Here is a 24,233-nt window from a genome sequence, read left to right as displayed (position 1 = left end):
GCCAGCCCCCTGGGGCGCAGCCCCCGGCCCCTCTGGCATTTTTAGGGTAGGTTAGCATCTCTGGAAATAGCCTTTGCGAAAGGGCGTGGTGGGAGGAGGGTTGGGGGACACTCGGGGTCCCCTCTGGGTGTCTAATGGCCTGATCCTTCCCGGGATGGCTTCAGGCGTTTTTCCTTTTAGTTTCCGTTTGGGTTTTTTTGCTGAAGCTTGTGAGGGTGACGGAAGAAGGTCCAGGCCGGGCCTCGGGGGGGTGCCGGCCCCGTCGCGGGCGTCCCCCCAGGCCGGCCCTGACCCCCCAGCAGGTCCCGCCTGCTGGTCCTCCCCAGCGTCGCCTGGAGAGAGGCACCTGGAGCAGTGTTAGACTATTTATCAGAGGTGTAAATAATCCGTGTATAGTTTCTCTCCTTCTAGATTATTTTGTATTTGTTTTTTAAAAAGTTTTGTCAAAATATAAAATATTAATGACTGAAAGTTGTTGACAGGGTTTTAAAAAGTTATAATTATTATTCCAATTGTTTTTTGTTTGTTTGTTTTTTGCCTTGTAAACTAGCGCCAAGGAACCGCAGCAAATAAACTCCAAATCCGCCCAGCCTCTGTCTGTGGCCTCCTTTCCCGCCCAGGGGACACTGCGAGGGGGAGGGCGCGCGCAGGCGTGCGTGTGCCGAGGCGTCCCGTTCGGCCCTTTCTCACCCTAAGTTTAGCAACAACCTAAGTCGGAAGTGGAAAGGAAGAGTCTATTTTCTGTTAAGGGGAATATAGTGATAAAAGAAAATCAGCTTAGTTTTTTGCCCCTTCTTATCTTTAAGGAAGAAACAGACTTGAACACCCAGCTTTAAATTAAGATCAAGAAACAGGTCTTCAGCCGATGGAATACATCCTCAGTGTTATTTTAGTTCCAAGACACCCTCAGGATGCCGGGGAAGAAACAGGACGGGCACCCAGCGGGGAACTTGGGCAGAGAGGGCGCGCAGCCCTGGCCTGGCCCCGCCCCCATCGCTGCTGGTCCACCCTGGACCTCCAGCCCCGACGACATTTTTCTCAGCAGCCATTTCAAACGTTTGCCTCGTGCTTCAGCTCACAGTGCCGCCTGTCCCTCCCCCAGCCGACCTCTCTCCACTTTGGGTGCGGGACCCACTTGCTCCCCTCCACCAGTCGCACCTTCCCGCTGTGCCTCCCTCTTTGCCGGAAGGACCCCTCCCTTCTGCAGGTCGCCTGCGCGCCGTCCCTGGGTCTTTGTTAGCGTCCATCCTTGTGTGTACCCACAGTCTCCTCTACCGATTCTCTTCCCTCCAACTACAGTCAGGCCTCTCCTTAAAAACACACATCCCCTAAATATCAGGAACAGGGCAGGGATGCCCCTCATGCCACTTCCATTCCGAATGTACTGGAGGTTCTAGCCAGGTCGGTTCAGCCAAGAAAAATAAGGAGGCATCCAGATTGGAAAGGAAGAATTAAAATCTCTATTCCAAACAACCTGATCTTGTACCTAGAAAATCTAAGGAACCTACAAAAAAATTATTAGAGCTAGTAAATGACTTCAGCAGGTTGCAAGATCAATATTCAAGCATAACTTCTATTTTTGTACAGTAGCAATGAGCGATCTGGAAATAAAATTAAGATAATCCCATTTATGATAGTGTCAAAAACAAATACTTTGGAATTTTAAAAAATTTTGATTGTAACTACAGAAAATTTCCCATTTTGTACAGTATTTGTCCTCTTGTCTGGCTTATTTCATGCAACATGATATCTTCAAGGTTATTCGTGTTGTCACGTATCAACCTCATTGCTCTTCAAGGCTGAGCAGTGCTCCAGCATCTAGGCCACATTCTGTCATCGGTCCATCTGGCGGACACTTGGGCTGCTTTCCCTTTGGGGCTGTTGTGACTAATGCCGCGATGAATATTGGTGTACAGAGATCTGCTCGAGTCCTGGCTTTCCGTTGTTTTGGAATTGGGAATGATGGCTCCTGCGGTACTCCTGTGCTTAACTTTCTGAGGAACCACCCGACTGTTTTCCACAGGGGCTGCGCCACCTTAGTACAGGGGCTCCTGCCTCTCCACGGCTTGCCAGCACTTGTCATTGATTCATTTTTAATGATAGCCATTCTACAGGGTGTGAGATTGTATCTCATTGTGGTTTTTATTTGTTTCCCAAATGGTTGATGTTAAGCATCTTTTCTTTTTTTTTGGACATTTGTGTCCCTCTTCTTCAGAGAAATGTCTATTCAACTCCTTTGCCCATTAAAAAGTTCGCAGATTTTTTGTCTTTTGTTGTTGAGTTGTAGTTCTTTAAATATTCTGGATGTTAAACCCTTATTATCATGACATCTGCCAATAACGTTTTTTCCCTTCCTTTTGAACATTTTTGCCCTGTGGCCTCTGTCCCTGCCTTAAGACAAAGATGCAGGGTCCAAGGCATCGGTGCCTCTTAGAGGAAGGCCTCCTCCACTTGCCAGTCTCTGTGCGGACACTACCTTTGGTCTCCGGCACACACCACTTACAGGGTTAAGGAGGTTTCTTGGTTTGCCAAGAGATTCTTCCCTTGAGAACGTTGGCTGAACTTTATCAGACGCCTTTGAATATCTGTTGATTTGGGGCCGCCCTTACATTCTAGAGTCAAGCCTCCTCGGTCATGTCATTTAGAAATAGACAATAATGTCAATTCATCGATGGCTTACTTGTGTTCCTGAATCTCTTCTTTCCCCTGAGACACTGAATGCTCATTTTCCTATACCACTTCTGTCAGGTTTTGCTTTCAGCAAAGCCCTGGCTTTATAAAATAACCCGGGAAGCCTGCCATCTCCTCAGGGGCTCTGCATGATTTAAGCAACATGAAAATTACCTGCTTCTGGAGGGTTGGCACACCTGTGCCATGAGCTTGGCCTGGAATCCTGGAAGGGGGGCGGAGATCTTTTATAACCTTTCCAACCGCTTCTATGTGGTTCCATCGAGTCTGCTTAGGTTTTCAGTCTGTTCTTAAGTCAATTTTGGTAGCCTGTTTTCTTAACAAATTCCTCTATTTCCTATCGTTTAGGCCTCAGTTTTTTTTTTAAGATTTATTTTTTTATTTCTCCTAACTCCCTCATTGTTAGCATTTGCTGTGTCTGTTCATTGTGTGCTCATCTTCCTTTTTTACCATGTGGTAGGTGGGAGCTCGATCGCCTGAGCCACCTCTGCCCCCTGATTTGTCGTGTCTCTTGTTATGTTTTCCTCCTTTTGTTTCGTGTTGTCATCTTGTTGCGTCATCTTGCTGTTTCTTAAAATGAGGGAAATTTATAATTTTCTATCATGTTTCAATTTGAGACAGTTTTAGCACGATTGTCCATGTTATTTATATCACATAACTGTCTCCATTCTTTTAGTTGGGGATATCCTTTACTTTCCCATAGGCTTTTCCTGAGGTTTTATTCTAGTAATTTTTTTTTTATTAGAGAAGTTGTGGATTTACAGAAAAATCATGCATAAAATACAGAATTCCCATATTCCACCCTGTTTTAGTTTGCTAAAGGCTACCATGCAATATACCGGAAATGGGTTGGCTTTGACAATGAGAATAGATTAGGTTAGAAGCTTACAATTCTGAAGCTGTGAAAATATTCAAATAAAGCATCATCAGAGCTGCTTTCTTAACAAAGGTCGGCTGCTGGCGATCCTAGACTCCTGCCACGAGCCAAGGCACAGTGGCGCTCTGCCGGCCTCTGCTGGTCTCAGCCGGTTTTTGCTGGTCTCTTCCAGTCTCTGGCTCCGCCTCCAGGCTCTCTTCCTCCCCGAGCTCAGCTCTGGGCGGTCAGGCACGCGGCCGGGTCTGCTTGTCTCTCCTCCCGGCCTCGTTGCTAGTTCTGCTTTGGGCTGCCCCGCCTGTGGCTTTTCTCTCTCCCAGGTTCGTTGATTTCTGGAGGCTTCTCTCTGTCACTGTGGCTTTTTTCCTATGTGGCTTTTTAGTCCTCCCTTTGTGAAGGACTCCAGTAGGAGGCTACGACCCTCCCTGAGTCCCAGTCTAGTCAGACGCCCTTAACTGAATCTAAACAAAAGGGTCACAGTAGGTTCAATTTAAGAACATAATTTTCTGGAGTCCACTTTTAAGACTCAAACTAATACACATTCCCAGCTCTTTGTTTCCTCTGTAGGGTCTTGCTCTCCCTTTGTGTGGGTTCAGTGCTTAGCTTGCTTATTGTTCATCTTTTTTGCTCTTGTGGTTAGTCAGCTATGTGCAAACATGAATTTCCATTTTTATAACTGTTCCTACTTTCGACAGGGCCTCATTCTACTTAGCAACAAGAAAACTAAAATTACATTACTTTAACTCAGTAAACAGTTCTGTTCAGTAATTTTTCTCTAAAAAACTTCTAATATGAAACACATCTCTCCCAGGTAAACTGTCTCTCTCTCATAAATGTCCTTGTTAGCAGCACCAGCCTCAGTTTTGTGTGCCCCAGCCCTGTGTGGGCTTTTGGCAGTGACTGATATCTCACAAGGTGGCCACAGCCAGGATGTGACAGGCTGGTCTTCGTGTACCCTCCTCCACTCGCCTCCCAGCCTCAGGGTCCCCAGAGGGGTACAGCTGTTCATCACCCCTTCATTCCCAGGCAGAGGGGCACTCCCATCCCCCCCAGCACATTATGCTGGTCCATCGTTTCCATGGCATTATTAGGCTTACAGTTCTGGTGAACAGCAAATAGCCTCAGTAAGATGCATGCCAGGGGGTGGGGGATACCCCACAAAGGTCCATATCAATGAAGTTCTTAGGGGTCCCGTTTGGGTACATTGAACTGCTTCAAAAGTGAGAGAAGGTCTGTGGTACCTTGAACTTCCCACTATGAAGAGTCACAACACTTAGTGCATTTCATAAATTGCGTTCACCCAGAAAGCAGAGCCTGAGTCAAGAGCTTACACATAGGTACTTCATTTGGAGACGTGATCCCAGGAAACAAGGTTGGGCGACTCAGGAAATGGGAAAGGAGGGAAGACCCTTATTGGGGGAGCATTATCAAGCGGGTCCCCACCCCTGAACACTCAGGCCCTCCTTGGACTGTCTGCCTAACGCACATGAAAGTGGGACATTCATCCACTGTCCCTCTTCTCCATTGGTCACTTGTCCCGTGGGGAATTAATGCCCTTGAACTTCCAGATTTGTGCCGGCACAACAGCTGTGTGGTTGACCACAGGCGTCCTTTCCTGTGGCGTCAGAGAATCTCACTGTGAGAAAGAAGACAGGGCAGGTGAGACAGTGTGATGTTGGACTTCACTTACAAGACACTTGTTCCTAAAGTAGAAGGTGGCCCAAGAGGATGTGCAGGAGGCAGATGTGACCGATACAGCCCACCCTTCACTGCTCGCATCCCCTCATGCCTTACAACATGCCCCGCAGGGCCTCGGCTGGTGGCTGGCTGAGATCTCCACTAAACTCTAAATACGGGGAGGCTAGCGAAACAACTTCTGGTCCTGCTTTAAGCGGTTCAGAGGCAGTGACTGGGATTCATCGTCTCCTATCATCCATTCTGGAGTTTCCTTCCTCAGGACTTCTGTGGGTCTAGATTGCTTGCCTGCTTGGAAGTCATCCCTAGAAGGTCTGAGCCTTGCCACCTGCTGAGCTGTGCATGCCATAATTATGACTGGGCGTGGAAGCACCAAGAGCACCTCCAGTCACTCCCCTTGATTTCACACGTGCTTCCTCTTCTTCCCGTTGTGTGGAAGCAATCTTCACTCATTGTGGCAATCAGGTAATTACTATGCCCATGCCCTCAGATCCATATACATGCCTCTTCTCTAAATTTATTCATCTATGTTCCTTTCAATCTTGATCTTCCAGACCCATCATCAATAAGCTAAGCCATTTGCCTCTGCCTGTAATATTTTCAAACCTCATGCATTTTCTCTTTCAATACAAAGTGCACTGCTCACAGCTCTGCCCTCTGCGAAAGCTTTCCTTCCCTGCTCTAGTGCCAACATACCAAGCCAGCCCACCTGTATAGCAGACCTGGGGTTTTTCTGTTGGTTGTAGGGAAAACTCTGTAATAGAGAAGAGTATCCATGAAACAGGTAGATGCCTTTGGAGCCTGGGCCACATTTTCAGGTAATTCTGGGCACAGCGAACCACCCTTATCAGTTAGGGAACAGGTCAAGTGCCAAGTTTCCAGAAGCCATCCAAAGACTAATCTTGAAAGCAGGCCCTTCAAGAGAGCAGCCTCGGGGAGCAGATGTGGCTGAAGCAATTGAGCACCTGTCTCCCACTTGGGAGGTCCTGGGTTTGGTTCCCAGTGCCTCCTAAAGAAGGAAAAAAGGCAGCCTCGAGTTTGCTATGTTAATTCTTCTCTGCACACAGGGGCTGCCTTCTCCTCAGGCTGGGATGATTCCTGACCTGAGGGTCTGAAGATAAGGTGAGGCTAGGTCTTGAGGAGGCCAAGCAGCATCTTGCAAGGCACTTATCTCAGCTGAGGTATCTGTCAACTATCCAAATGAGGGAAAGCTGCTCTTCTCTAGTAAAGAAGAGGTAGGTAGCTGGTTGCCAGTCCAAGGAGTTCAGTAGAATCTGGGAATTCAAAGGTCTCATCCACCAAAATGTCCCCATTCCAGACCACAGAATCCCACTCTTCCCCTAATAAGGGCCCTCGGTAAATAATTCAAGACTGAGTGTTCAGTTTCCTTTTTATTCTGCTTTCCTTATAATTAAGTCGTAGGCCTGATTTCCAGCAGAGTCTTCCCTGTGGCGGTCTTTAAGTGTTGCCGTGGTGGCCTGCTGATGCATAGCTTGCCCTGAATTGATAGCTGGCTAATCTGAGCCTGTCCTTTTCTTTATTTGAAGGCTTCTAAAGCTGTTAATAAGTCATCCAACTCTGTAATTCTCATGTTTTTTCATTTCCCCTCTATCATTCAAATGCTCCCCTGCTGTGTAAGCCAAGCACTCTCCCCTACACTTTACCCAGTCCACCCTCGGGTTATGAACCAACCCACTTACTACCAACTGTGGAGTGCTTATGACAAACTGATTGGTAATTGACCCTTTTCCAGAATCCCATCTTGAAGGTCTGCTTTCTAAGGCCATTTCTGACATCAACTGTCTCATCTTGGATTACCTTCTTAAATCGGTACTTAAGAGCTTATAAAACAGAGAAGGAGGGATACTGGATAGCAACTAAAGAGGGCATTGTGTCACTTCTATAATGTGTTTGATTCTGCCGGAATGCTCTGAAGACCTAGGTAGAATCATCCCAAAATTTTCCCCAAGTATTGGAAAGATGGATGTCAACCAGCCTCTTCCCCCAGCCGCCTAGGTCCTTACTCAATGGACCCAGGTACAAAGTAGCCAAGGCATCAAGGGTAGAGGCTTTGCATGGGCTCATTCACTCATCAAGGTTAATCTGGTTACTTCCCCTGCTGAGTGCACGACCTGCAGAGGTCACCACTTGAGCCCTGTGAGTGCCAGCTGGCTATCTCAGACCCCTTCCATCAAAGAGGAAACCGTGATTTGTCCTCTTTGGAATAGGTATATATTCTTCATATTGTATTTCCTTTCCTACATGCAGCACTTCTGCCAACACTACCACTGCTGGACTGTCTAATGCTTTATCCATCACTATGGTTTTCCACACAACATCACCTCTTACCAGGGACACATTTTTTCAGCAAAGAAATTATGGCAATTAGCTCATACTCATGGAATTTACTGGTTGTACTGGGGACTCCATCACCCAGTAGCATCTGCCTAGACAACACATGTAGTTGACAAGAGCTTTCTCTGTGTGGTTGTTCATTGGGTTGCAAATCCTCCAAAAGATGTTTTTCAACCCATAGTTCTCATTTGATAAATATCCCCTTGAAACACTTAACTGTCTGATCCAAAAGGCTATCAAAAAAGGAAATTAGGTGAGGATCTGCCAATGAGGTTACCTTACTTTCAGCAATGGAGGATTCTTCTTTGACTCTAGGCTTAAATATAAGGAAATAGGTCCTCAACTCACCAAGCATGTCTTGGAAATATGTCAGTGGCTTGGTGTATCTTTCAGAGGCTACTTAGCCTAAGTCACCAGAAACATACGTCATAAATTTGTACAGATTCTTGACAAAAACAGGCAAATATGTGTTGTCAGATGTTACAAAAATCCTAAGATATCTTTGCCTTTTGAATAAAGGCTAGGTATGTTACCCATTGAGATGCATTCTCTTTTCTCATTATGCCTGTAACAGGTGTTTCATAGGATCATTTATTCATTACATAATAGAACCCAAGAACATCAGATGGAGCCCTGAAAGTCACACGGAGAGTGTGTCTGATACATGAAATTCCTTCCCTGACCCAGGAGAGGAAAGATATTATGTGGAGACATCTCTAAGTCCGATGTGTAAATGGAGCCCAAATAAGTCTGGGGCTTCTCTGAAGTTTTGGATCCAGACCTGCTCGAAAATCTTAATAGTCATCAAAACTAGTGGAAGTAACATGTTTGCAGCTGTTGTCATTGGCATTGTTGTTGGTTTTTTTTTTCCTTTTTAATGGATTAATGCCTATATACAGAAAGGTCATTGACATTTGTACATTTCTCTTATGTTCAGCTCCTTTATTATTTCAGAGAGTTTCCTTTGATAGCGTCTGATGGTGTTCCTAGGTATGCCGTCATATAAGCCACAAATAAGATAATTTTGTCTCATCTTTTCTAACATCTCTGCCTGGAGCAGAACTGAAATTGTGGTTGTTACTTTGGAGCACGCAGAGGACCCGAACTCACAGAGATGCGAAGATTGCGGAGCTTGAGAGTGTTAACAGCTCCAAAACATGTTGCCCTGTGAGCTTATGTGGTTGTTTAAAATTGTGCCTTATTTATTATAGCTGCATTTGTTGGAGAAACAGATGTAAATGGCTTAAAAGCCAACAGCCATTTTATGTGCTCGTGGCTCTAGGGCCTGGCGATCCGGCCTGGGTTTCGCTGGGGCTTCTCCCGAGGTCTCGTCCCGGGGTGGCTCGTGGCTGCAGCCACCGGCGGCAACGGTGGGACTGGCCTGTGAGGACGCCCTGGGGTCTGGTGGGTGGTGCTGGTCCTGGTCCTCCTCAGGGAGGCTGGTGCAGCCTTCTTCTCATGGTGCCGTCAGAGTTCCGAAAGAAGGGAGCAGAAGCTGCCAGATGCCTGCCGGCGCAGGCTTAGAAGTTGGACACTGTCACTTCCTCTGCATTCTGTTCAAAGACTGTCACAGGCTGGCGCACATTCAGGGTAGGAGGATGGACTCCTCCTCTTACTGCAGTCACAGTGCAGAGGGCTGTGTCTTAGTTGAACTCGTCGACCACACACATCCCGCTCCCTGTTTGGAGACCTAATGCTACCCAAGTGTGCCTCTTCTCCTTCCTCCGCCCCCCTCCATTTATTCTCTCTCTACCGCCAAGTATTTATTCTCTCTCTGTCCAGGGCTGGTGGCCCCCCTCAGACCTCCCCAAAACACTCTACCCCCTACTGACTCTAAGATTTTGCTTATGTTATTCCTCTTTCCACCACAGACGTGTTACACCTTTCTTTCTCCTCCTGCCTGGGCAGAACCCACCCAGCCTTCTGAAAGGAGCCTCTAGTTTTCCCTCCCCTGCCCGCTGGCCTTCTGCTATTTATGTTAGCATTTAATCTGATTCTTGTCCGAATTGAAACTAAACCATGTTTCCCATGATTACTTCCTGTTAGACTCTCTGTCACCCCCTCTCAGAACCTAGCACCATGGATTTGCATGGCTGCTGGGAGGAGGTATGTCTGAATAATGAATGGGTAAAGCAGGAGTGAAGGTGCCAGGCTGGGAGCCAGCTCAGCCACATGAGGGTCGTGCCACCCTGCTGAGCATTTCACGTAGGCCAGGCCAGGCTAGGGCAGGCTGCAGTTAGCAACATCCCGGCTCTCAGGAGCTCAGCGCAACCAAGACCGAAGCTCTGTCAAGACAGGAGCGCCCACGATGCTTGTGGTGGGGGAAGGGAACGTGGCAGATTGTAAATGGGCCCTAAAGCGTCCACCCAGCAGGGATGCCTCGCACCCAACCTCATTGTCCCGACCAAGTCCTCAGGGCCACGCCTGGCTTTGAGAAGGCGAGGCTGTGCCTTTACTGTACGCAGGAATGGAACAGCTGTGGCAACCCTAAGGACCAGCACACAGGCCTCCGTCCTCACCCATAAAACAGGACTCATAATTCCAGTGAGTTGGACTGAAGAAAGGATTGCAGTTAAAATTTGTCATTCTCCTAACTGAATGCCTGGCAAGAACTGGAGTTTCAAGAAATGGCCCCTCCCCGCCCTCAATCATGCCCACCCAGTGGGTCAATAATCCTGCAAAGATCCCCAGGTCTCTTTTCCTTGATGGCTGGGGTGTCTCTTGATTCCATGAGACGTAAACAAGACCTGCTACTCGCATGACCTGCTTTTCACCTGTGGCAGAGTCTCCCTCAAACGTCAGGTGCACTGAAGCCTGGGACATCACCTCCCAGAACCTCCAAACCAGCCACCCCGACAACTCTCCCTTCCAGGAAATCCATGTGACGTTGGTTCTTTCTGTAGGTGACCCCCACCCCACCCCCACGTACACAGCCTCAGCACCCCATCTGGAGGACAGTAAAGTTATCATTACATTAGGCGTGGTCCTTGGAGCTTTGGTTTGGGTGTAAGAGAAATCTGGCTCCTAATCCCAGCTCAGTGATGTGACTTGTGGATTTCTTAACGTCTCTGGGCATCTGGGATCCTGATTCATCCCTAGTGGATTGGTGCGAAGGTGAGAAAAGTCCCATGGGGATGGCACATGGCAGACCCTGGCGAGACGAGCTCTGTAACACGAGACACCTGTTCAGTGTCATCGTGTTCATTGTCCTCACAGTCTGCAATGATTGACAAAGAACAAACCAAAGAACCTGGTTTTTGCGTCTGGAAAAGAGCTTCAAAATCCCGATGCCACCACGTTCCAGAAGGTGAACTGCCAGGTTTGAAGCATCTCAGGGAAACACACCATTGCAGGAGCCCAGAGGTGCTTCCTGTTCCTGTTTCCCCATCATCACTTCCTTCCACAACTACGTGACGAGGGTTTCAGAGACAGAGCAGTCATGTCAAAGCAAACAGTCCTTACGGTGTGTTGGGAAGGACCAACCAGGTAAAGCCATTAAACTTCCAGAACTTGATTCAAGGTATTTCCCTTGATACCTTAACTCAGAACATAACTGTTATTCTGAAGGCCCCAGAATGTTTCCCTCTTCTTTCCCCTCCACTTTCATATAAACACTTGTGATCTCTTGCCCCTTAAAACGACTCACGGAAGTAAACATAAATCAGGAAATGTAATGTCTCCAGTCTCAGTGTCAAAACCCAACTCCATTTGTAAAGGAAAATCCTGCTCTCCCATTCCATTTTGCCATTGTTTTGATTTGTACGAGGTCCTCGAGGCATCTGGTTTTCACCTTTTGCTGAGTTTTCCACATGGAAAGACCCAGCTCCTTGGGAAAGCCAAGGGTGAGCACAACTGGACTAGCTTTTCCTTCCCTGTGGCTGGTTCAAGGAAAGCTGGCAATTTCCTTTGAATTTCATGGTTTCCATCAAAAAGCTGTGACCAATCAAAGCAAACTGGTTGGCCTCCTCCCTAGTGTTCCACAGCACAATCGTAGCTGCAGCTGTCGTTTTCAGAAACCACTTGAGGGAGCAGAGCAGGTTCTGGAGACGATGAAATGGGGTAGGGTGCAGAGGAGAGCCTCAGACGCCTTTCACCGCATGGGGACGAAAGGCTGACCCACCCACCCACCTTGGGTGCTGGGAGAGCTCTGCACTGGCTTTCCCACAGCTGCTTCCTAAGGGGGCATGAATTGATGTCCATGTCTGAGAAACCCTCCTGGCAAGTGGCAGCTCTTTCCCAAGCCTTCTGACTGGGCAGACATTCCCCAGTGGGTGAATGCTAAAGACCTAACGCTAAGGTGGCAGTTGAATGTTGGTGCTTGGTTTGTTAGACAGACGAACCCAGGCTGAGCCCACGGGAGGAGCCTTGAGTTTGACAGCCATCTCCAGGAGGGGAAAGCAGGAGCTGATCTTGGAACCTCTTGCATGGAGCTTGGAGCTCTGCGTCAGCTAGACTCATTTTGTTCCCGTTCAGAGGCTGCGTTCGTAACCTGGTCAATTGTCCCAGGAAGGTGGACACAGGTACTCACAAGGCAGGACAGCGGGGGACTGTGTGGGTAAGCTAAAACAGCATTGGGAAAACATCCCAGATGCCAGGCCCTGCGGAGAGTGGGCCCCTGCCCTTAAACGCAGAGGGACATGGCCTGCTATGGTGACACTGACCCAGTGACCGTGTCCTCAGCTGATTATTTAAACTTAAATTCTAAGGGTCTCAAAGGTCATTCACTGATTCCAGAGCAAAGCTCATCATGACAGGAACTAGGTTTCCAGAATAAACATGAGTGCAGGACTATAGAGCTGTTGTTTGATGTGAAGTTTGATGACCCAGGGAGTGAACCAGAGATGCCAGGGCTAGGAGGGTCTTAGAGACCTTCCAGTTGATTCATTTCACAAATGAGGAAATCGAGGCACAGCGGGAAGGGGCAGCTTCCAGGGGGCACCCGGCTAGCCTGTGGTGGGCTGGTCCTCAAATGCCCCGTGCCCACATGCTGACTGGTGCTGGATCTGATGCATTGCCCACTTGCCACATTGATTTTGGGGACACCATTCAAGTGAAGAGCTGGGGGTTGTCTTAAGAGAAGTCATGAAGTCTCTTTTTAATTTTCTTGTACCTTGGATTCTCTTTTCACTGAGAGGCTGAGCCATGGCCTTCTGTCCTCTGGCAGGGTCTGCAGCGCACACGCAGGTCCAGCTGGAGCTGTGGGCACCAGTTGGACGGGGCTCTGAGCTGTTCTCTAATTGCCAGCCGCTGTGGACCAGCAGGGATGTGCTGTAGGTCCACAGGACCATGCTTAGCTGACAAGGAGTCAAAGCGTAGAAACGTCCACTTCTTACGCCACAATTCCAGAGTTCTACTGACAGTCACACAGGGTGACCGGAAGCCTGAGGGTTCCTGGTTGTCTGGTATTCTGACCCAACCAGAGAAACAGAAGCAGGAGACGCACACTAAGAGCTTCCTTGTAAGGGACTGGCTTATGTGATTGCGGGCGCTGTCCACGCGAGGGAGAGCCATGGGGCAGGCAGGAAGTCCAGGGCGCGGCGAGGCTGCTGTCCACAGGCGGGATTTCCTCTTCTCTGGGGAAGCCTCAGCTCTGCTCCCAGGCCCACCAGGATACCTGGGGTAGCCCCCGTTCTCAAAGCCCACTCATTATGCACTTTAACCACATCTACACAACAATTCACAGCAACACCAGATTCGTGTGGAATGAGTACCTGGGCACAGAGACCTGGCCAAGGTGGCCTTAAAACTGACCAGCGCACACTCAGCCCCTGCAGGAGACAAGCCCTGCTTCAGCCGGCACCAAGCCCCTTGGCACCGACCAGTCCTTGCAAGTCGAGTTTGCTAAACTGCTCTGGGCCCACAGTGAAGGGTGAGGTGAAGGCTTCGTGATCTCACTGCTGACTTCTTGACCAACAGGGATTTGGACCCATTCTCTAAGTGCCCAGTGGAACCCACTGCATCTCTTTTCAGCCTGTCCATTACCGCTTGGCCAGCAAAGACCCGAGAGAAACCCAAACCACCCCACCTGTGTGAGGGGGGAGCCTCAACGCTGGCCGGGGGTGATCCCACGTGGAAGTGAAAGCTACAGACCTGTGGCCACAGAAACCCGACTCCTGCATCTGCAAGCCCGAAGGCCTGGGCTTTGTCCACAGGCCCTGAAGCCACGGGTCAGTGGGACTCGGGACGCACCCCCCCCATTTGCATGCTGCCGTGCCCGTGTCCACATTCGCTTCCTGCTCCGCTGCTCTCCTCCTCCCTGCAGGCAGGCTCCACTGGGCAGTGCAAGCCCAAGCTCCAGAACCTTCCATTTACCAATTCCAGCCCCAGGAGAGGGACCACTTGGCTCTTTCTCTTCCCAAGGTCAGAATTCCCAGGGAAGGGCTCAAGGCTGCAGCTGCTGGGGCCGCTTCCTCCCCAGAGGCCTGAGCACAGCATCCTTGACGTAGGCATGCATCTCAGAAAGGTGTTTCCCTGTGCTCTGGTCCTCTGAGGCCTCTTTCATTTCCTAGACTAATGCCTCCAGCCACCTGTGGCAAAGGACCGGTGTGTGTGTGTTTCGATTTCCAATCTGTCATGGAACCAAGAATTTTGTAAAGTACAATGAAGATGAACTACCAGAAAAATGATGGTGCACTTAGATGTCAAGGCAAGGTCAAGTTGCTCTCAGAGTTCTGACATGCTTGGTCTCAAACTCCAGAGCAAGCAGTGCTGGACAGGCAGCAGGGGGGGTGACGAAGAAGCTGCCTCACCGACTGTGGCCAGGCCTTGATTCACCTCGTGGAATCTGGCTTTTAATGGAGGAGATGGACACTAAATACGCATGTTAAAAACTAAATTAAACAGCATGTGTTAAAAGAAATAAAAACAGAGTTATTATGGCTAAGAGATTTAGAGGGAGCTGGGCCCAGCCAGGCCTCTCCACCTGCCCCAGGAGGTAAGGCCCCAGCAACCCTGTTGCCCAACGCCCCAGGACAAACCAGCAGGTAAAGGACTCAGTCACCCCTCCAGCCCGAAGGACAGCAAGAGGACCCCAAATACCCCCAATCATAGCAACTTGTCTGATCTTCTTCTACCTTTAAAAACCCGTGCCTGGGAGTGCCAAGGGGGATATGACTTGGGCTGCTCCCTGAATCTGTGCTCCCCGAATTGCAGTTCCAAGGCCCCAGATAAATGCCCTCGTGGCCTTGCATCTCAGTTGGTTATTCCTCGGTTGACATGTTGGAAGGTGGTAACTTCTATGGGAAAACTACAGCAGGGGAAGAGTTAAGAGTGCTGGGTTTGGGTTTCTCTCCCCTTGAGTGGGGTGTTGCTATTTTAAATAGGGCAGTGGGGGTCAGAGAGCAAAGGAATGGAGTAAACCTATGTATAGGCAGGTGTCAGTGGACTATCCTTATCAGTTAGTACTTATTTTTTTAATGTAAAATTTTTTTTCTTTAAAGAAGTTTTAGATTACATAAATGTTACATCAAAAATATAGGGGATTCCCATATACCCCATCCCCTCCCTGCCCCTCCCACACTTCCCCCCATTAACATCTCTCATTAGTGGGGTACATTTGTTACAACTGATGAGCACATATTGAAGTGCTGCCACTAACCGTGCTCTGTAGTTTACATTATGGGTTACACTTTGCACTGCACCATTTTACAGGTTTTGACAAAATGTGTAATGTCTCTGTTATTGCAGTGTCACACAGAACAATTCCTACTTTATTTTAACAAGGATCTTCTTACTCAGCAAACAAAAAAGGCTTCTAGGATGAAAACTTGAGATGAGCCATTGATGATTCAGGAAGGCTTTCAGGTGGGGTCAGCTCGCCTGCATCGGCCCTGGGGGCGCTCGAGGCAGAGCCCAGGGGGCTTTCTGAAAGGCCACCTGAGGCGAGACACGGAAGGTCATGGGACAGGTGAGTTCTGAAAAGCCAGGCAGCCCAGCTTCCCCACTGCAGGCCCCGCGGGAAGGATGACGGTTCTGTTGAGCTCCTTTTCCCGGATTGAGAGCGCGTCTCCGCGTGCCAGGCACTCAACACGGTGCCGATCAGATCAGCTGGGAAATCACGGCTCTTGCTGCAGTTGGCAAGTCTTGAGTCATTGTGATGTGCTCATTGGACTGGGCATTTCAAGACAAAGGAAAAGGATAAAATCAAGGGACGAGCCAAAAAAAAAACCAAAAAGGTTGGAGTGCCAAGGTGTCTAAAAGCTTCAGTGGAATTAGTAGCAATTTTTACTTTGCAGATTTAAAAAAAAAATCTCTGCAAGAGCCTGGGGGTTTATTGTTGGACTTGGCAATACATAACATGAAGACAGGTGATGATAATAATAGGTGAGACTTATTTAGAACCCATTATGAACTGGGGTCTATTCCAAATAGTCTTACAATTTTTAACTTCTTTAATTCTGTGAAAAGAAACGAAGATCACCCAAATGAGAACAAGCAAAGGCTGTTCGTTCAGAACTTGATCTAGCAATGGGGATCTGCCACTGTCACCTGCACTTGGCAGAAACTCCCAGAGGCAGGGCCGTGGGAATTCGGAAGGAGGTTGGCGTGGGAAGGCTGGGAGTGAGCTCACTAGAAGCAGGCGGCCGATGCTGGAAGTGGGGACACATCAGGGAAGGCGGCAGTGACTGACCACGTCCTGGCCTTTAGGAGGACGGCCGTGCAGGTCGTGGCCTGGCCCTCAGGCTGGTCAGGGGTCCCTTGTTAGAAGTGGGCTGGCCGGCGGCTCATTCTTTTTTCCTTTTTGGTTTGTTTTGGCTCATTGTTAATAAACGAGAGGGCTCTGCAGCACCTCGTTCAGCCCCCCGAACTCCAGCTCCTGCGAACTCTGCAGCACGGGGACCTAGAAACGGACTCGCTCGCCGGCCAGGGGCCGGGAGGCTTACCCCGCTCGGGCAGGGATGGTGGGCTGCGCCAGGGTCATTTCCCAGGTGGCTGTGGGTGAGGCCTGGTCCCCTCCGTGGGACCCAATCCTACTCCCAGCTTTCCTTCGCACCCACGGCCGCCACGTGGCTCAGAAGAGGCTGGAGCTGGGAAGGGATGTGCCCCCTTGGCTCACATCCCTGGAATCCTCTGCCCAGCGTCTTTAGCCAGCCTGCCCCTCGCTGCCCTGTCGTAAGAGCGGAGGCGGTCGAGCACACGGTCTTTGGAGCTGCCCATGAGGCTCCGCGCTTAAACCTAAGGCTTCAGCTGTGCCCCAAGCCACCCTCGCTCCATTAGAAACCTGCTCGATGTCACTGCAACCCTCTGCCAGGGCCGGCTTTTCAGCCAGTGCCGCCTTTGGGGTTCATAAGCTCCTTAACTCTCCAACCCGCTGGGTCAAGGCAGGGCCTTGTTTCCTCTTCTCCTCTGTCTTCAGGTTCTCTCTTTCAGCTAGGGCCAGGATAGGGGGAGGCGAGCGGGGGAGCGGGCTGCTGTCCCTGGGCGCAAGACCTAAGGGGCCCTGGGGCCAGGAGAGTGGATTCTGCCCTTTGCCCGTTTCCAGCGCGGCTCCAGTGGGCCCTGCCACGGAGTCTGTCTTTATCCAGAATTGGGATGCTTCCCTTATCATGAGTTTTTGGCATTACCTTTGATTTTTTAAAAATATTGCATTAAAACATGGTTTACCTTGACCCCCGGTCCTTTGTGTGCCCGAGCCGAGTACCCCCAGCCCCACTCCCTGCCCTGCCCCTAAGCCCCTCTCGAGGCGGCCTAGGACGGGGGGCAGAGCCTTCACGTTTCAGAGGCTCCCGAGGGTTCAGCGACAGGCGGCGTCTTCTGCTGATGAACTCACTCCACAACTGCTCCTCCAGCCCGCTCTGCTCCAGGAACCGAGCCGGGGCTTGGGGAGAGCAGGGCCCGCGGGCTCCGGGCTCAGCTCCGACGCGCCCGCGGCTTCCCACCGCCCGTCCAGGGTGGCAGCGGGCATTTTATCAGAAAGAGCCGCCCTCCAGGGCCCGCAGCCCCAAGCCCTCCGCTGGCTGTGCGTCTCCTCGCAGCGGGTGCCTTGCCTGTGAGAGTCCGGAAGGCGTCCGAACGGGTTTGCTGTTGCGGGAGGCGGAATCGCTCATGAGCAGAGAGATGTGTGACCTGGCTGTGGTTTAGAGACCCCGGCCCTCAGCTGGGTGGGGTGGAAGAGAGCACGGGGGCTGCACCTGCTGCCCTCAGGGTAGGGCCCTGAGTCCCACCGGCCGGAAGCCACAGGGTGCTGGGTGCTGACCAGGGTGCTGATCAGGACGCTGGCCGGGAGCCACGGGCGCTCGCCACGCGGCCGCTTCACACACTCCACCGACTGGCCAGTGCCTGCCGGCCAGCGTGCATCTAAGGAGCGGCCATGGCCTGGGCCCTGGCGGGGAGGCTGAGGGGCAGCTGGCTCTGGCCACTCTGACCGTTTTGGCTGCTGCTGACGTGACGCGGTCGTGGCCCAGCCCAGCTGCACCGCGGCGGGATGACCTCCTTGCCTCCGTTGAGGAAATCATGGCACCTGCTTTCCAAGCTCATCCACCGACTGAGAAGTTCCTTGAAGTCCAGCTCCTAAATTTCCACCTCCCCTCACAGCAGTCGGATTTTCTTAGCGGACGGGAAGATGCTGCACTTTTATTGGTTAGACCACTAGAATGGAGGATTTCTAAAGAGGTAAGAGAATTATTTATAATTTTGTGTTGTGTATGTGTTACCACAATAAACATTTTTAAAAAATTATTTAAAGGGTACAACCATGAGAGTTTTGTGTTTGGCAACAAAATCAGCATAACCATGGAAAAAATTCTCAATATTTTATTTCAAAATAGTAGGATCAGGGAGCAGATGTAGCACAAGTGGTTGAGCACCTGTTTCCATGGGGGAGGTACCAAGTTCGAGCCCCAGGACCTTCTTTTTTGTTTTTTAAATGATTTATTTTTTATTTATTTCTCCCCTCCCCCCCCCACCCCATTGTCTGCTCTCTCTGTCCATTCACTGTGTGTTCTTCTGTGTCTACTTGCATTCTTGTCAGCGGCACAGGAATCTGTGTCTCTTTTTGTTGTGTCATCTTGCTGCGTCAGCTCTCCGTGTGTGCGGTGCCACTCCTGGGCAGGCTGTGCTCTTTTCATGTGGGGCAGCTCTCCTCGTGGGCGCGCTCCTTGCACGTGGGGATCCCTTATGTGGGGGACACCACTGTGTGGCACGACACTCCTTGCTCTCATCAGCACTGCACGTGGGCCAGCTCACCACACGGGCCAGGAGGTCCTGGGTTTGAACCCTGGACCTCCCATATGGTAGGTGGACGCTCTATAAGCCAAACCCCTCCCCTCCCCCGGTACCTTCTAAAGACAAAAGAAACAAATGAAAAAACCAACTGTCATTGGGGAGTGGATGTACCATTAAAAAAAATTTTTTTTAAGTAAGTACCTCCTTAAAAAAAAAATAGAACCTATAGGATGATTTCTTTCAAAAGTGATTATTTTCTCATTCATTCGAATCTCAGTGGGAAAAGTAAAACCACCATGGTAGTAGCCACTTGCCTTTTCTAGGGCTGTGTGCTCTTAAGGCAAGAAAATATTTAGAAAGGCTAAGAGGGGTTGTATCCCTTAGTTTTCCTGTTCCCCAAGCCTCTGGGCCCCATCGCATTGGGCAGGCTAGCCTCGGCCAGGAAAAAAAAAAAAAAAGGTAGGATTCCTTATAGGACCTTGTCCAGAGCTGGTCCAGAGAAGGCTGAGGATGGGGCTTGCAGCGCCGCGTGGGCAGCCACGGAGAGAACTGCATCTGGTTGTTTCACGTTCCTGGAGCCCGAGACGAGCCAGCAGGAGCCGGAGGCTGGGAGAGTGGCTTTGCTTCGTTTTTCAGAGGGGGATTCTACAGCGTATTTGCATTTGGGTGGGAATGCGCTGTTGGGGGGGAGTTGAAATGTGGGAAGGGGTGTAATGGCAGAAAAGAAGTTTCTGAGAAGGCAAGTGAAATGAATAGTCTAGAAAGGAGGCTTGGCTTCTCTGTTAATCGTTGACTAGGGTGGACCCGGGCGTTCAGCCCGCATCGTGGGGCCGAGGTCTGGCGGCAGGGACCTGGCACCTGCTCACGGCCTGCCCCGCGCAGCCCCACCTCGTCTGGACGTTCTGCTCCCAGTGGTGGCTTGTCCCCTGCTGTCCCCGCCAGCCCACGCTCCAGACAGGCGCCTCCTCCCCAGCTCCCGCCCCTCTTCCTGGAGAGCGCTTGGGACGAGCGTGGCTTGGGGTTCAGAGGCCCAGGCAGGCTGGCTGGCGGGGGAGGCGGGCAGCCCTGCGACCTGGCCGGGTCTTCTGGTGTCCTCAGACCCTGAGCTGAGCGCTGCAGGGCCACGGGCCTCCTGGCCGGAGCGCTGGGTCAGTGAATCCAGGAAAAGGTGTATTCCCCCTTCCCACCTCTCTAGGCCAGGGGTCACCCAATCGGAACTGCAACCGGTTTTTGTTTATAAAGTTTTATTGAAACACGGCCCTGCCCGCTCATGTACACAAGGCCTGTAACTGCTTTTGTGCCTCAGATGCTGCAAAGCCTGACGTAATTGCTATCTGGCCCTTTACAGGAAAGGTCTGCCGACTGCTACACCAACCTGTGAGCTGGAAGGAAGATTTGGGGGCAGGCCTAAATGTTTTCAAAGGTAGCCCCAGGAAATTGTGGCACAGCCTGGGAGAGGTCCCTAGCTGGTGATTTTTGCCTTTCTGAAGCTTCTTTCCTTGAGAAAACTGTTTTTATGGAAGGTCAAGTGCAGGCCGTTCTCAGCTGCGCAAGGTAATTGTGTGTCCTCTCTCAAGAAAACATTGGTGGGAAGCAGACTTGGCCTAGTGGATAGGGCGTCCGTCTACCACATGGGAGGTCCGCGGTTCAAACCCCCGGCCTCCTTGCCCCGTGTGGAGCTGGCCCATGCACAGTGCTGATGCGCGCAAGGGGTGCCGCGCCACGCAGGGGTGTCCCCCGCGTAGAGGAGCCCCACGCGCAAGGAGTGCGCCCTGTAAGGAGAGCCGCCCAGTGCGAAAGAAAGTACAGCCTGCCCAGGAGTGGTGCTATACACATGGAGAGCTGATGCTGCAAGATGACGCAACAAAAGAGACACAGATTCCCGGTGCCACTGACAAGGATAGACACGGTCATAGAAGAACACACAGCAAGTGGACACAGAGAGCACACAACCGGGGCCGGGGGCGGGGAGGAGGGGAAAGGAAAAAAAAAAAAGAAAACATCGGTGGGCGGAGGCCAGCCCTGCTGCCCAGCCCCCTGCAGCGCCCAGGATGGCACCCCAAAAACTGCCATAGTTGCCAAGACCGAGAAACGCTAGCCCAGAGGTTCTGAAAGGTTATTTTATGTTTTGAGTTTCATATTCTCATTGTTTATTGCTAACATCTAGAAATAAAATTGGTTTGTGGGACGCGGGTGGAGCTCAGCGGTGGAGCACCTGCTTCCCGCGTGTGGGGCCCTGGTTGAACCCCCAGTGCCTCATCAGCGTTGGCTCCGGCCCCCGTTCGCAGCTCCCCGGCCCCTGGAGCAGGCGCTCCTCGCTCCCCAGGTGACCGTCCTCACCCAGGTTCTGGTCGAGATGCAGCTTCCGAGTCGCCCGGGGTGGGAGGTTCTGGTTCCCAGCGTTTTCCAGGGACCCGGGAGAGGACCTCCGAGCCAGGGGCTCTGGGACCCGAAGGCAATTGAACAGAGCCAGCTTTGGGTGAATTGGACATTTAGGTCCCAAGCCTGAGCCCATGAATTACAAACCGGGGGGTCTTGAGACGCCAACAGCGTCTCTTCAAGATTCCCGACGGGCCCGGGAAAGGGCAAGCCCGGGGCTCCTCGCCTTCCCCACACCGAGTCGCCACCCCCAGTTAGTGGGAGGCCTCCTCGACCTCAGGATGACCAAACGGTGGCCGCCCTCAGCTACGAGGCCTTTCGCTCTAGCAAAGAAAGACACAGAAGCCGGCAAGGGGCCAGGGTGCGCCTCCAGGGAGGGCGGCCAGGCCCGGCAGAAGCCTGCCTTCGGGAATGAATCCCCAAATCCGGCCTGCACCGTGCTGGGCCCCGGGGGAAGCGCAGGCTCCCCCTGCAGCCCCGGGGCGTGTACCCCAGCCATCCTCACTGCCCACTGTCTCTGGATAATCCAAAGTGTCACTGCAGACCACTGTCCTGGGGGCAAGCGTGGAGACAGGCAGGCTGGAGTCAGAGCCCAGACAGGAAATTTCATTTCCAGGGCACCTTCTAATTCTCATTTCCTGACTCACTGCATTCAAAGCACATTTACTTTTTCCAAACAAAGCGGGGTGGGCCTCCCAACCAGGGGCCCCAGCTGCAGGGCCCGGTGGCTGTCTCCCCTCCCCCAGGTCCAGGATCAAGCTCTCCTGCAAGACCAGACAGCCTCAAGCAGGGTGCAGGACCTGCCGTTCCGGTGGGAAAGCCCCCACGTCTTGCAGGTTTCTGACTCCAGATATTTCCTAGAGCACTTGATTTCCATCGTGGAGCTATTTATTCCATTATGAGGCGTTAAGCACTAAACCACTGAAGAAGAGATTATTCTGTAACACAGTTTAATTTTTAAAAGGTATTCCAGGTGGTTCTGGAGGCCTTGCTCCGGGGCAGACCCCAGGCCACGGTGCCCCCCTCCACCCCCCACCCCCACCCCCCCACCCCCACCCCCGCGGTAGAACAAACCTGGGTGGTGGGCTCCGGGCCCTGAGGGGTGGAGGGGTCTAAGACGTCCAGTAGCACCTTGCAGGCGGGCTGCCTGTGCCGCCGCTGCAGCCCGCCCCTGACACCAGACACCAGCTTCAATGCTGGACCGTGTCACCATGCAGGAGCTGACAGCTCCACTATAGCCACAGCCCGGGCGAAACAAGGAGAGACCCAGCAAGACGGGGCTAACAGGAGAGGGACCATTTATTGAAACTCGCCAGGATGGTGTCTCGCAGATTCATCCCCCAGCCAGGATGACATCTACAGAAAGTGCCAACAGCCTCGCTCTGATCGGGGAAGCATCTGAAGGTGGCACCGTGGAGAACCTCAGCCGAAGACTGAAGGTTCCTGGGGACCTTTTTGACATCATGTCAGGCCACACAGGTGTGGAACGCACAGCTGCTCTTTTAGACCAGCGGAACACGCAGCTCCAGGACACTGAAACCCAGTGTCAGAACCACAAGGGCTGTTTGGAGATCTCAGCGCACATGAATGAGGATGAGAGTGGACAACTGCAGTTAGAACTAAAGGAGCTGGCGCTGGAGGAGAGGCTGATGCAGGAGTTGGAAGATGGGGAAAAGAACTGCAAGACAGTGGTGGAAAATCTCGAGAAGGTCCAGGCCGAGGCTGAGAGACTGGATCAGGAAGGAGCTCGGAATCAGAGGGAATACTGATGTGGGCTATGGGTGGAAGGATCTTTGTCTCTTCAGAGATAACCCAAGCTGTTTGACTTGTGGGTGTGGAATGGTAAGAGGCTGCACTCCTGCCCTTAGGGACAATGGCAACGGCTCCAGTCCCAGGAAACAGTTTAACAATGCAAGGGCTATAAACTTTAAGTATTTAGGGGAAATGCAAAAACCAAATATGCTAAAAGCTTACCTAGAATATCTGGAGTCCATGCTAAAAGCTTACCTAAGATGTGGAAGATATATATGCTAATTGAAGCCTATTGAGAACTGAAACAAAGGGACCATTTGGCCTTTCCTCTCTGTATAAAAGACGTTTGAAAATCTTGTTCAGGGCTCGGGATTCAAACAGAAAGCTCCTGAGTCCGGCCGGCCGTCAATAAACCATTTTTGCTTCTCAAAATCATTCCTGAGTCCTGGCCTCTCTATACTCAAATAATTGAACTTCTCTCAAATTCTACAACAATACAAGGAATTTAAACGACAACCGCTGGCGCTGGATGACGAGCTGAAGAACGTAGAAAACCAGACGCATTATGCCCAGATGCAGCTGGACAAGCTGAAGAAAACCAACGTCTTTACTGCGACCTCCCACCTCTGGCACAGTGGGCAATTTGGTATTATCAACAACTTCAGCCTGGGTCACCTGCCCAGTGTTCCTGTGGAACGGAATGAGAGTCGTGCCTCTTGGGACCAGACAGTGTTGCTGCTCCACGCCCTGGCCACGAAGACGGGTCTGAAACTTCAGAGGCATCAACTTGTTCCCTGTGGAAACCATTCCTATCTGGAGTCTCTGGCAGGCAAGTCTAGGGAGCTGCCATTACATTGTTCTGGGGAGTTGTGGTTTTTTGGGACAACAAGTTTGATCATGCAATGGTGGCTCTCCTGGACTGTGCGCAGCAATTCAAAGAAGTCGAGGAAGGCGAGGCACGTTTCTGTCTTCCTTACAGGATGGATGTGGAGAACGGCAAGATTGAAGGCACAGGAGGCAGCGGCGGATCCTAGTCCATCAAAACCCAGTTTAACTCCGAGGAACAGCGGACAAAAGCTCTCAAGTTCATGCTGACGAATTTTAAGGGGGCCTTACTGGGTAGCCTCACAGCTTTATAACTAATGGCTTTTGTTTAGGGAGATGTTTGCCTTTAAAGGCTTGATGTTTGGTTTGGGAAAAAAAAAAGGTTTTAAATTAAAATCGGATAATATTAAACAGCACATGTTTTAGTACCAAAAAACAAAACAAAACAAAAACCGCTACAAAAGCTACTTTATTTAAAATATCATATGACAGTTTCCAGAGC

General features: G+C 51.0%; 1 pseudogene; it reads left to right on the top strand.

The window, feature by feature from the left end:
- The first annotated feature begins 1,898 nt into the window (after positions 1–1,898).
- Positions 1,899–23,912, top strand: LOC101442771 (beclin-1-like; annotated as a pseudogene).
- Positions 23,913–24,233: the final 321 nt, after the last annotated feature.

This window comes from Dasypus novemcinctus, chromosome 21, assembly GCF_030445035.2.
Source record: "Dasypus novemcinctus isolate mDasNov1 chromosome 21, mDasNov1.1.hap2, whole genome shotgun sequence".
NCBI lineage: Eukaryota > Metazoa > Chordata > Mammalia > Cingulata > Dasypodidae > Dasypus > Dasypus novemcinctus.
This window is presented reverse-complemented; position numbering and strand designations above follow the sequence as displayed.